The following is a 12577-nucleotide window of genomic DNA, read 5'->3' as shown; positions in this document are numbered from 1 at the left end:
ATTGACTTTTTAGGGGAAAAGCAGGTGAAGAGTCTTGGAGAAGGGACATCTCATAAAGTATGCACGTGCGTTGTGTCTGACTCTTTGCGACTTGAGGACTGTAGCCATACACTACAATACACAAAAAGCACACTAAATGCCTGGGTGTTTACTGAGCTATTGCCATCTTTACAGGTACTAAGTAGTAAACTCTAAAATTAAGCATGCTGCTGCTGCTGCTAAGTTGCTTCAGTTGTGTCCGACTCTGTGCGACCCCATAGATGGCAGCCCAGCAGGCCCCCCGTCCCTGGGATTCTCCAGGCAAGAACACTGGAGTGGGTTGCCATTTCCTTCCCCAACGTGTGAAAGTGAAAAGTGAAAGTGAAGTCGCTCAGTCGTGTCCGACTCCAAGCGACCCCAGGAACTGCAGCCTTCCAGGCTTCTCCATCCATGGGATTTTCCAGGCAAGAGTACTGGAGTGGGGTGCCATTGATTTCTCCAAAATTAAGTATAAGAATTATGATTTGATCTATATGGAATTTAGCATTGTGGTCATTTATAGGGAGGTAACAAAGCATGACCACGAGCTTAAACGTTAAAATCTAAGCCTTAAAAAATTCAAACCTGACAAAACTTCATGGTATCAAAGCCTCTATCAAAGCCTATTATATTCCTGAAATTTTTCTGTATTTTTTAATATGCGCGTGTGCGTGCTCAGTCGCTTCAGTTGTGTCCAGCTCTTTTCGACCCTATAGATTGTGGCCCGCCAGGCTCCTCTGTCCATGGGATTTCCCAGGCAAGATACTGGAGTGGGTTGCTATGGCTTCCTCCAGGGGATCTTCCCGACCCAGGGATCGAACCCTAGTCTCTTGTGTCTCCTATATTTGCAGGCAGGCTCTTTACCACTAGAGTCACCTGGGAAGCCCCTCATAAAGTTCATCCCCCTTATTTTTCCCTTCCTTTCTTCTCCCTTCTGCTCTATAACATTTTCTCCTGTTAGCAGATGCCTGTCCACATTCATATTTGAGAAGCTCAGATCCTTCCCTTAAAACATTTTAAGCAGAATTTTCACTTTTTCTCAAAGAAGGTATCTGCCCACAAGGATTCTTCTACTGGCTTCTGTGACATGCAGACAAAGAAGTCACACTATTATTGTTGTTTATAAAAGTTAGGAATTTATAAAATGTTTGTACATTTCTCATTTTAATCAGCTATCAGAACAAATTTTTTAGGACACTCAGAAATATGTCTTGTTCAAGGCCATGTTCTCACTGAGTCGAAGAGTGTATCAATTTTAAACTTTTATGTACTCAGTCAAAATGCCACTCAAAGCCTGCACTGATTTTTACTCCCGTATCTGTGGTGCAAGGGTCCTCATTTTCTTATACTCTGTCAACATGGTCTTTAGGTTTTGCTAATTCAATGAATTTAACACATTTCACCATTTTAAACATTTTCCAATTTACTAGTAAGGTTGGTCACTTTTCATGTATTTATCATCCACTTAAATTTATTTTTGAATATTATTTATTCATATTCCTTGGTCATTTTCCTGTTGGTGTGTTAAATTATATATTCCATTGTACCATTTTAATTTCCTTGTTGCTTCTTTTACTGTATATTTTTTGAGTTACTTTCCTAGTGGTTGCCTGGACTTACCAGAATATCTTAATTTATAACACTCTAGTTCTGACTAATACCAACTTAATTATAATAGTGTATACAAATTTTCCTCAGCTATATCTCCTTCCTCCGTTATGCTGTTGTCACATACTAGATATACTCATGACCATCAGTGTAGTACATTCATAACTCTTTTTAGAAAAACTTTTAATATACTTTCATAATTTATAGAAACATTTAAAAATTATTTTATTCAGTTGTCTTCTAAGTCATCAGATCAGATCGGATCAGTCGCTCAGTCGTGTCCGACTCTTTGCAACTCCATGAATCGCAGCACACCAGGCCTCCCTGTCCATCACCAACTCCTGGAGTTCACTCAAACTCATGTCCATCGAGTCAGTGATGCCATCCAGCCATCTCATCCTCTGTGGTCCCCTTCTCCTCCTGCCCCAAATCCCTCCCAGCATCAGAGGCTTTTCCAATGAGTCAACTCTTCGCATGAGGTGGCCAAAGTACTGGAGTTTCAGCTTTAGCATCATTCCTTCCAAAGAAATCCCAGGGCTGATCTCCTTCAGAATGGACTGGTTGGATCTCCTTGCAGTCCAAGGGACTCTCAAGAGTCTTTTCCAACACCACAGTTCAAAAGCATCAATTCTTTCGTGCTCAGCCTTCTTCACAGTCCAACTCTCACATCCATACATGACCACAGGAAAAACCATAGCCTTGACTAGACGAACCTTTGTTGGCAAAGTAATGTCTCTGCTTTTGAATATGCTGTCTAGGTTGGTCATAACTTTGCTTCCAAGGTAGGATATATAAACAGGAGAAGAGGAAAAGTGATTTTGGAGCCCAAAAAAATAAAGTCTGACATTGTTTCCACTGTTTCCCCATCTATTTCCCATGAAGTGATGGGACCAGATGCCATGATCTTCGTTTTTTGAATGCTGAGTTTTAAGCCAACTTTTTCACTCTCCTCTTTTACCTTCATCAAGAGGCTTTTTAGTTCCTCTTCATTTTCTGCCATAAGGTGGTGTCATCTGCATATCTGAGATTATTGATATTTCTCCCGGCAATCTTGATTCCAGCTTGTGTTTCTTCCAGTCCAGCGTTTCTCATGATGTACTCTGCATATAAGTTAAATAAGCAGGGTGACAATATACAGCCTTGATGTACTCCTTTTCCTATTTGGAACCAGTCTGTTGTTCCATGTCTAGTTCTAACTGTTGCTTCCTGACCTGCATATAGGTTTCTCAAGAGGCAGATCAGGTGGTCTGGTATTCCCATCTCTTTCAGAATTTTCCACAGTTTATTGTGATCCACACAGTCAAAGGCTTTGGCATAGTCAATAAAGCAGAAATAGATGTTTTTCTGGAACTCTCTTGCTTTTTCCATGATCCAGTAGATGTTGGCAATTTGATCTCTGGTTCCTCTTCCTTTTCTAAAACCAGCTTGAACATCAGGAAGTTCATGGTTCGCATATTGCTGAAGCCTGGCTTGGAGAATTTTGAGCATTACTTTACTAGCGTGTTAAGATGAGTGCAATTGTGCAGTAGTTTGAGCATTCTTTGGCATTGCCTTTCTTTGGGATTGGAATGAAAACTGACCTTTTCCAGTCCTGTGGCCACTGCTGAGTTTTCCAAATTTGCTGGCATATTGAGTGCAGCACTTTCACAGCATCATCTTTCAGGATTTGGAATAGCTCAACTGGAATTCTATCACCTCCACTAGCTTTGTTCGTAGTGATGCTTTCTAAGGCCCACTTGACTTCACATTCTAGGATGTCTGGCTCTAGGTCAGTGATCACACCATCCTGATTATCTTAATTAAATGATACATGTGAGAAAAAGACTTACAAAGTAAACTTACACTGTCTTTTATACTTACATCTGTAGTTACCTTTATCAGTGCTGTGCATTTCTTTGTGTGTATTTGAATTAGTTTTGTTGTTGTTCAGTCACTCAGTCATGTCTGACTCTTTGTGACTCCATGGATGGTAGTAAACCAGGCTTCCCTGTCCACCACCATCTCCCAGAGCTAGCTCAGATTCATGTTCATTGAGTCGGAGATGCCATCCAACCATCTCATTCTCTGTCATCCCCTTCTCTTCCTGCCGTCTATCTTTTCCAGCATCAGGGTCTTTACCAATGAGTCAGTTCTTCACATCAGGTGGCCAAAGTATTGGAGCTTCAGTTTCATCATCAGTCCTTCCAAAGAATATTCAGGACTGATTTCCTTTAGGATGGACTGGTTGGATCTCCTTGCAGTTCAAGGGACTCTTAGGAATCTTCTCCAACACCACAATTCAAAAGCATCAGTTCTTTGGTGCTCAGCTTTCTTTATAGTCCAACTCTCACATCCAACATGACTGCTGGAAAAACCACAGGCTTGACTAGATGGATGTTTGTTGGCAAAGTAATGTCTCTGCTTTTTAATATGCTGTCTAGGTTGGTCATAGCTTTTCTTCCAAGGAGCAAGCGTCTTTCCATTTCATGGCTGCAGTCACCATCTGTAGTGATTTTGGAGCCGAAGAAAATAAAGTCTGTCACTGTTTCCATTGTTTCCTCATCTATTTGTCATGAAGTGATGGGACCAGATGCCATGATCTTAGCTTTTTGAATGTTGAGTTTTAAGCCAACTTTTTCACTCTCTTCTTTCACTTTCAAGAGGCTCTTTAGTTCTTCTTTGCTTTCTGCCATAAGGATGGTGTCATATGCATATGTGAGGTGCATAATATTCCTACCAGCAATCTTGATTCTAGCTTGTAGCTTCATCCAGCCCAGCATTTTGCATGATATACTCTGCATATAAGTTCAATAAGCAGGGTGACAAAATACAGCCTTGACATACCCCTTTCCCAATTAGGAACCAGTCTGTTGTTCCATATCCAGTTCTAACTGTTGCTTCTTTAATTGCATACAGGTTTTTCAGGAGGCGGGTAAGGTGTTTTGGTATTCCCATTTCTCTAAGAATTTTCCACAGTTTGTTGTGATTCACACAGTCAAAGGCTTTAGGGTAGTCAGTGAAGCAGAAGTATTTTTCTGGAATTCTCTTGCTTTTTCTATGATCCATTGGATGTTGGCAATTTGATCTCTGGTTCCTCTGCCTTTTCTAAATCCAGCTTGAATATCTGAAGATCTTGGTTCATGTACTGTTGAAGCCTTGCATGGAGAATTTTGAGCATTACTTTGCTAGCGTGTGAGATGAGTGCAATTGTCTGGTAGTTTGAACATTCTTTGGCACTGCCTTTCATTGGGATTTGAATGAAAACTGATCTTTTCTAGTCCTGTGGTCACTGCTGAGTTTTCCAAATTTGCTGGCATATTGAGTACAGCACTTTCACAGCATCATCTTTCAGGATTTGAAATAGCTCAACTGGAATTCCATCACCTCCACTAGCTTTGTTCATAGAGATGCTTCCTAAGGCCCACTTGACTTCACATTCCAGGATGTCTGGCTGTAGGTGAGTGATCACACCACTGTGGTTATCTGGATAATAAAGATCATTTTAGTATAGTTCTTCTGTGTATTTTTGCCACCTCTGCTTAATATCTTCTGCTTCTGTTAGGTCCGTATCGTTTTTGTCTTTTATCGAGCCCATCTTTGCCTGAAATGTTCCCTTGATATGTCTAATTTTCTTGAAGAGATCTCTAGTCTTTCCCATTCTATTGTTTTCCTCTATTTTTTGCATTGTTTACTTAAGAAGTCTTATCTCTCCTTGCTATTCTTTGGAACTCTGCATTCAAATGGGTATATCTTTCCTTTTCTCCTTTGCTTTTTGCTTTTCTTCTTTTCTGAGCTGTTTGTAAGGCCTCCTTAGACAACCATTTTGTCTTTTTGCATTTTTTTTTTCTTGGGGATGGTTTTGATCACCGCCTCCTGTACAATGTTATAAACCTTTGCCATAGGTCTTCAGGCACTCTATCAGATCTAATCCCTTGAATCTATTTGCCATTTCCCCTGTATAATCGTAAGGGATTTGATTACTCAGAGGGCTGAGTCTCTCTGTTGTTCACCTGAACCTGTCACAACAGTGTTAATTGGCTATACTCCAATACAAAATAGGAAGTTAGAAAAATAAAATAAAAACACAGAGCTCACAAAGTCTTTAAGCAAAATAAAATAAAATATTTGTAAAAACTGTTTCTCTACATCGGGATTCCTCAGGTACAATTTCTGTTAATTTTTTTCCTGTGATTAGGCCGTACTTTATTTGTTTGCAGTTATGTGATTTTTTTTTTGGGGGGTTAAAAACTGGACATTTATAAACGCATAATGTGACAGCTTTGGAAATGATGTTTCCCCTCCCCAAGGATTTTTTTTTCCCTACTTGTAATGATTTTGTTTGTTGGATCTAATTCTGTAAAATCTGTTTTCTTAGTATGTGTAGTCTTTGAAGTCTGTACTTAGTTAGCTTAGCAGTCATCTGAGATTGGATAGAGATCTTCTTAAATGTCTGAAACCAGTAAGTCTCCCAGTGTTTGCCAAAGGGCAGTGTGTTGTGCTGGGAGCATACTTCAATACTCAGGCAGGCAGTCTATGACTCTGGCTTAGCCTTCACCTCTTGTTTGTGCAGGGCACCAGAGTCAGTGAGAAATGAGAACTTTTCACCTTCTTAGGTCTTGTATGGATGTGTGACTGTTCACAGGTACATGCACAGAGCTGTGCCTGCAAGGGGCCCTCCAGAGTCCCAAGAATATTTTGGGCCTTTCCAAAACTCCTTTGGCCACATGACGCAAAGAACTGACTCATTTGAAAAGACTCTGATGCTGGGAAAGATTGAAGGCGGGACGAGAGGGGGACGGCAGAGGATGAGATGGTTGGATGGCATTGCCGACTCAATGGACATGAGTTTGCGTAAACTCTGGGGGTTGGTGATGGACAGGGAGGCCTGGTGTGCTGCAGTCCATGGGGTTGGAAAGAGTCAGACACGACTGAGCGACTGAACTGAACTGAAAACTCCAATGGACATCTCACTCCAAAACTTTTTCTTTTAATTAAAAAATTTTTTTGGATCAGATTGTTATTCGCCGCCACTGTTACTACTTCAGGCAGCTATAATGTTAAACAATTGCTGCTGATTATTTTTTCCTAAATAAAAGCTCAGGGGAATCCTACTTGTGCTGAGCAAGCTCTGAGTCAGGTCAAATAAAGAAAAACCCTGTGAGTGGAATTTTCCAGGAGAGGACCAGATAGGACAAATTATGACAATTCTCTGGGAATAGGGCTTTGGGAGAGTTCCAATCTCATTCTGTCTTTTCCAGTGGCTGCTAGGCTGCTGTTTCTCATTGTGATTGCTAGAGTGTTGGTTTTCAAGGCTACTACAAGTAGGCTGGGGAGAAAGGGGTTGGGAATAGGGCAGGTTAAAATGCCACGAAGTTCACTGTTCTCACCGAGATTTAGCCATTTTTCTTGAATAACTGTCAGGGACTGCTACCACACTGTGGTTAATTTCCAGAATTCTGAAAAAGTTAACTTTAACAATTTTTTTCTAGGTCTTAATTTCTTTAGTGGAGAGGAGGAATTTCAGAGGTCCTTATTTCACTATTTTCACTGATATATATTCCTTATATTAATTAATTTTAAATTGTATGCATAGATATAAATGAGTATTACACAAATACATACACATAGCTATATATTTTTCTCTAACTACTGCCTTAGTTATACCTCATGAGTTTTGATATGTATATTCGTTATCATTTATTTATTAATATTTTAAAATTTTCTTGCTTTTCTTCCTTATCACTCTCCTCTCATGTTTTTATTACCAAGGGAGTTTGTTATTTCTTCTCCTTCTTCTTCCTCTTCTTTTTCTTTCTTCTTCCAGGATCACTTCAGTATTTATTTAGACTAAATTATAAGCTTTATTCATTTATTTGTTTAACATTATCTCTTAAACTGCACATCTTTCTTTTTAAACTAATTTTTCATTTTTTCCCTTTAGCACTCCTGAGTAGTTCTTCAGTGGGAGTCTTGATGCAAATTTTTTTTTTTTTTTTAGTTAAATTTCTATTTGTTTTTCAATTATTCAATACAGTAAAATTCCGCTTTGGTTTAACAAAAGGCTTTTATAGTTTCTTGTATTTGATTGGAATTACTCTTGAAAATATTTGCTTTGGGGACCAAAAAACAATTACCCTTGAAATAGCAACTATTCATCTGAGCTTTTAATGACTAAAAATGTCTTTATTTTATGGTTATTTGTTTTGCTGGATTTACACTTCTAAGTTCAAAATAATTTTCTCTGTTCATTTGGTTTTTTTGTCTCCAAACTCCAGAGTTGAAGAAGAGCTTTATGTCAGTCTGTTTCTTGTGTCTTTATCTTTTTAAGATAATTTTCCTTTTTGGCCATTTCAAGGAATTTTTGTGTGTGTGTGTGTCTTAGGTGTACTAAAATTTCATCAGGCACATAGCTCCATTAATTGCTAGTTGTAAGTACTTGGCCAAAGTTTTTAGTATTTTTCTAATTGGTTGCTTCTTTTGTAATATGGGGAAAATGTTGGTTCTAAACTCAGGTTTACTATGAGGGTTGAAATATATATTGTATGGAAATCACTTAGCCCAGTGCCTCTCTCTGAAAGAGACAAGTTTTTTAGGCAATATATTATTTACTTCATTTTACTCAGTGAGCTATTTTAATCTAAATGCTCATGCTTTTCTCCACTGAGCACTTTTTCTAATAGTTTTCTGATGTTTTTCCTTTTCTCATTTTCTCTCTTTCCTTTTCTATTCATTTTCTGATTTTTTTCCTTTTCTCATTTTCTGTCTTTCCTCCTCCCAGTGAAGTTAGACCTCTTTGATAGATTCTTCAAATATCTTAACTTATATATATATATATATATATACACACACACATGTTTTGTATATATATAAAGCTTATATATAAATATAGGTTATATATATATGTTGTATATATACATACAAAACTTACTTTTTATATATAGGTTTATAATATTAAACCTACTTTTTTCTTATGTACTTAGATATCTTGTTTTAGCTCTTATCCTTCACATGGCTGCTTTTTCTTAAGTCTCTAGGGACCTCATTTGGTTTCTATGTTCTAGGAATTTCTTATTGTATCTAGTCTATTGATGCTGTGCCTTATTGTTTTACAGCACTTTTATGAATTTATTCTAACAACAACAAAACCCAAAAAACTATTCTTTGTTATTTTAAGAGATGTGGGCAAGAGTTAAAGTAGTTAATAACTTAAATCATCATTTTGATTCCATCTATTGCTTTTCTCTCTCTCCCAAAGATCATTTTAAGATAACTTGTTTTTTTTGTAGATTTCAAAGTTCAGGTTCTCTATAGAAATTTTGGAAGTGTAAAAGCAAGAAGCATTGACATTAATTCCACCATCATTCTAGAGAGAATGTTAACATTTCATTGTTTGTAACTTCTAGTTTTTTATGCTTATGAAAAATGGAATTCTACTGTATATTTGTTCTTGTAACATGTAACATATATATGTAACATGTATATGCACATATATTGTGAGTATATTTGTTATTAATCTTCTAAACATTATTTCTTAGTAAACATATAATATTATATGTATATACCAACACAGACTTGATCATCTCATTGTTGAACATTTCTGTTTTATTGGTGCAGTGATTTGCCTCTCCACAGAAAAATATTTGCACAAGTCTATGGCTATATCTTTGGAGAAGGCAATGGCAACCCACTCCAGTACTCTTGCCTGGAAAATCCCATGGACAGAGGAGCCTGGTAGGCTGCAGTCCATGGGGTCGTGAAGAGTCGGACACGACTCAGCGGCTTCCCTTTCACTTTTCACTTTCATGCATTGGAGAAGGAAATGGCAACCCACTCCAGTGTTCTTGCCTGGAGAATCCCAGGGACAGAGGAGCCTGGTGGGCTGCTGTCTGTGGGGTTGCACAGAGTTGGACACGACTGAAGCGACTTAGTAGTAGTATGGCTATGTCTTTGTTTAGAATACTGGGGTGAAAGGACTTGTAGAGATTTTTCTCCCTCATTATTTGAAAAGGAAGTCCGGAGAAAGTTGTATGAAATCATGATCCTACCAGCAACAAGGGCTGGGATTTCATGGAAGAATTCCTATCCTTTGGTGGTAGATTGAAGAAGGAACCCAGCTTCATTGAATACAGTGCTTTCCAAAGCTAGCCAGTCATCAACATCACCTGGGGTGCTTCTTTAAATTACAGAGTTTTGGACCCACCCTTGGAAATTCTGATTTACTAGGTCTAGTGCTGAGCCTAGGAATCCATGTTTTTAACAAGCTCCCTGGTGATTCTAATGATTAACTGGGTTTAGGAAATAAGATCTCACAACTGAAGGGCCTGGGGGTGGGAGCAGGCGGGTGGATGGTGGGGGCTGCCCCAGGTGCTTCCCAGTAGGGGATGTAGAGATGGTGGGAACCGAAAAAGGGCGGTTTTGAAAGCAGGACTGACCACCCTCGGGGCTTTTTAAACACGAAGAACAAAGGCACAGGCTCTCAGGGAGGACGAAGACGTGGAGCATCTGACACTTGGGCGGCTCCCTTTCCGTCTCTGGTTCTAGGCGTTCGTGTAAACTGAAGGAGTTGGACTCATCGGAGGCTTTTCCAACTGAGGGAGCCCAAAGCCACAGTGGTGGAGGGGTGGCTGAGTGGGTGGAAGTCCAGGCTTTGCCCCAGCCCACCCTCCCCAGGGCCCCTGACTCTGCTTTATATTGAGGTCTCTTTTAAGATTTTCTTTGGAAAAACGTTTTTGGCTGCCAAGAAGTTTGACAATCTCCAGACTAGATGACCTTTCAGTTCTAAAAAGTCATATAAGTTTGTGAACAAAAGCCAGGGGGAGGAGGAACAGTCCAGAAGATGGGGTTGAGTGAAACAGAAGAACAATCCAGAATGGGCATTTCAATCCTCACTTTAACCTTAGGACTAACTCTTTGGGTTGTGACAGGAGCTCCCAATTTCCATCTCAAGATCGACGTACTTCCTGAGTCAACTCAGAGTGACCTCCAAGGAAAATTCTGGTGGCCTTCCCATCATACTCTTATATTAAATTTGGGGGGGGGGGAACGTCCCTCCCTTCACAGGACCTGGAAGCCCAGAGAAATCACGAAGGTTCCTCTGCTAATATGTTGGTCATGTCTTGCTATTTGCAAGTGTTTCAACAATAGGGTATGTTTGACCTTCTTTTGGCCTCCTTTCAAGCTGGGAATTTAAGGTGTTCTCTGAATGCAGAGCAAACAAAGCTTCGGCTAACTTGCTGCTTTGATCTCTGAGAATTCATAGGAGCAAGAAGGGAGGAGATGGGCCAGGGGCCCTGGAGGAATTAACTGTGAAAACCTGGCCAGGCTTTGTTGGATGGGGAAGCTGGGGTGGGGTGTCGGGTGTCTGGGGAACAGATGTGAGCCTGACTTGATCTTCTGCAGCTGCAGACAGAGGTTTGCCAGAGGTGAACGTGGGTTCCCACAGAGGCCATTAGTCCTCTCAGTGTCGCCCACCCGTCAGTGGTCTCTTCTCCCGCTGGAGCGGGAGTTAGTGCAGAGCTTTTGCAATCTGATTCCAGCGCCTCTGCTAACAGGTTGGATGGAGAAAGTGTTTCTTTAGAGAAACCGGGGATTTGATGGGTTTTATCTCTGTGTTATTATACTCATTTCTAAACATTCCAGAGAGGTGATGGAGAGACAAAAACAGCCTTCCTCCGTAACCTTTAACTGCTTTGTGATCTCAGTTGAGATGGTGGGCAGGGCAAGGTGGGGCTGGGACAGAAAATGAGCGACTTTCTCCAAAGCAGCCAGTCTCTGAGTATGTTCTGTGGAACACTCGTCCCAAGAGATGCTCTGAAAGGTTCACGATCAGATAGGTTTGGGCAGTTCTGCATGTCATATTTTCTTCTGGAGATTCACAGCACACATTTGAATGCTAGGGACTCTGAAACATCCTAGAGTCAAGAGTCAGAAGTCTTTGATTTCTTTGACTTTGTTGAGCTGAAAATGTCTCCAACTTAACTGACCAGGAACCATCATCTTTTTGGGTGAGGTAGTTCAGTTCAGTTCAGTTCAGTTCAGTTGCTCAGTCATGTCTGACTCTTTGCGACCCCATGGACAGCAGCATGCCGGGCTTTCCTGTCTGTCACCAACTCCCAGAGCTTGCTCAAACTCATGTCCATCGAGTCGGTGATGCCATCCAACCATCTCACCTCTGTCATCCCCTTCTCCTCCTGCCCTCAGTCTTTTCCAGTATCAGGGTCTTTTCAGATGAGTCAGTTCTTAGCATGAGGTGGCCAAGGCATTGGAGTTTCAGCTTTGGCATCAGTCCTTCCAATGAATATTCAGGGCTGATTTCCTTTAGGATGGACTGGTTGGATTTCCTTGCAGTCCAAGGGACTCTCAAGAGTCTTCTCTAACACCACAGTTCAAAACCATCAACTCTTTGATGCTCAGCTTTCTTTATAGTCCAATTCTCATATCCATATATGACTACTGGAAAAACTACAGCTTTGACTAGACAGACCTTTGTTGGCAAAGTAATGTCTCTGCTTTTTAATATGCTGTCTAGGTTTGTCATACTTTTCTTTCAAGGAACAAGTGTCTTTTAATTTCATGGCTGCAGTCACCATCTGCAGTGATTTTGGAGCCCAAGAAAATAAAGTCTGTCACTGTTTCCATTGTTTCCCCATCTATTTGCCATGAAATGTCGGGACCAGATGACATGATCTTAGTTTTCTGAATGTTGAGTTTTAAGCCAACTTTTTAACTCTCTTCTTTCACTTTCATCAAGAGGCTCTGAGGCAAATTAATATCAAGTGGATCGAACTTCAGGAAAGGCTGGTCTATAGGCTGCAGAAATAGAAGGCTCTTCTTGGTGTCCACAGTGGGGAGGGGTTCCTGGAACTTCTCCTTTTGCCCTTGGCGGCATCAGTCACCCAAGAGTTCTTCCTAGGAAACCCGCTCCTCTACATTATTCTAATACAGTAGCTCTGCTTTTGATTTTATTTGGAGG

The sequence above is a fragment of the Bos indicus genome, chromosome 21 (genome assembly GCF_029378745.1).
Source record: "Bos indicus isolate NIAB-ARS_2022 breed Sahiwal x Tharparkar chromosome 21, NIAB-ARS_B.indTharparkar_mat_pri_1.0, whole genome shotgun sequence".
Taxonomy (NCBI): domain Eukaryota; kingdom Metazoa; phylum Chordata; class Mammalia; order Artiodactyla; family Bovidae; genus Bos; species Bos indicus.
This window is presented reverse-complemented; position numbering follows the sequence as displayed.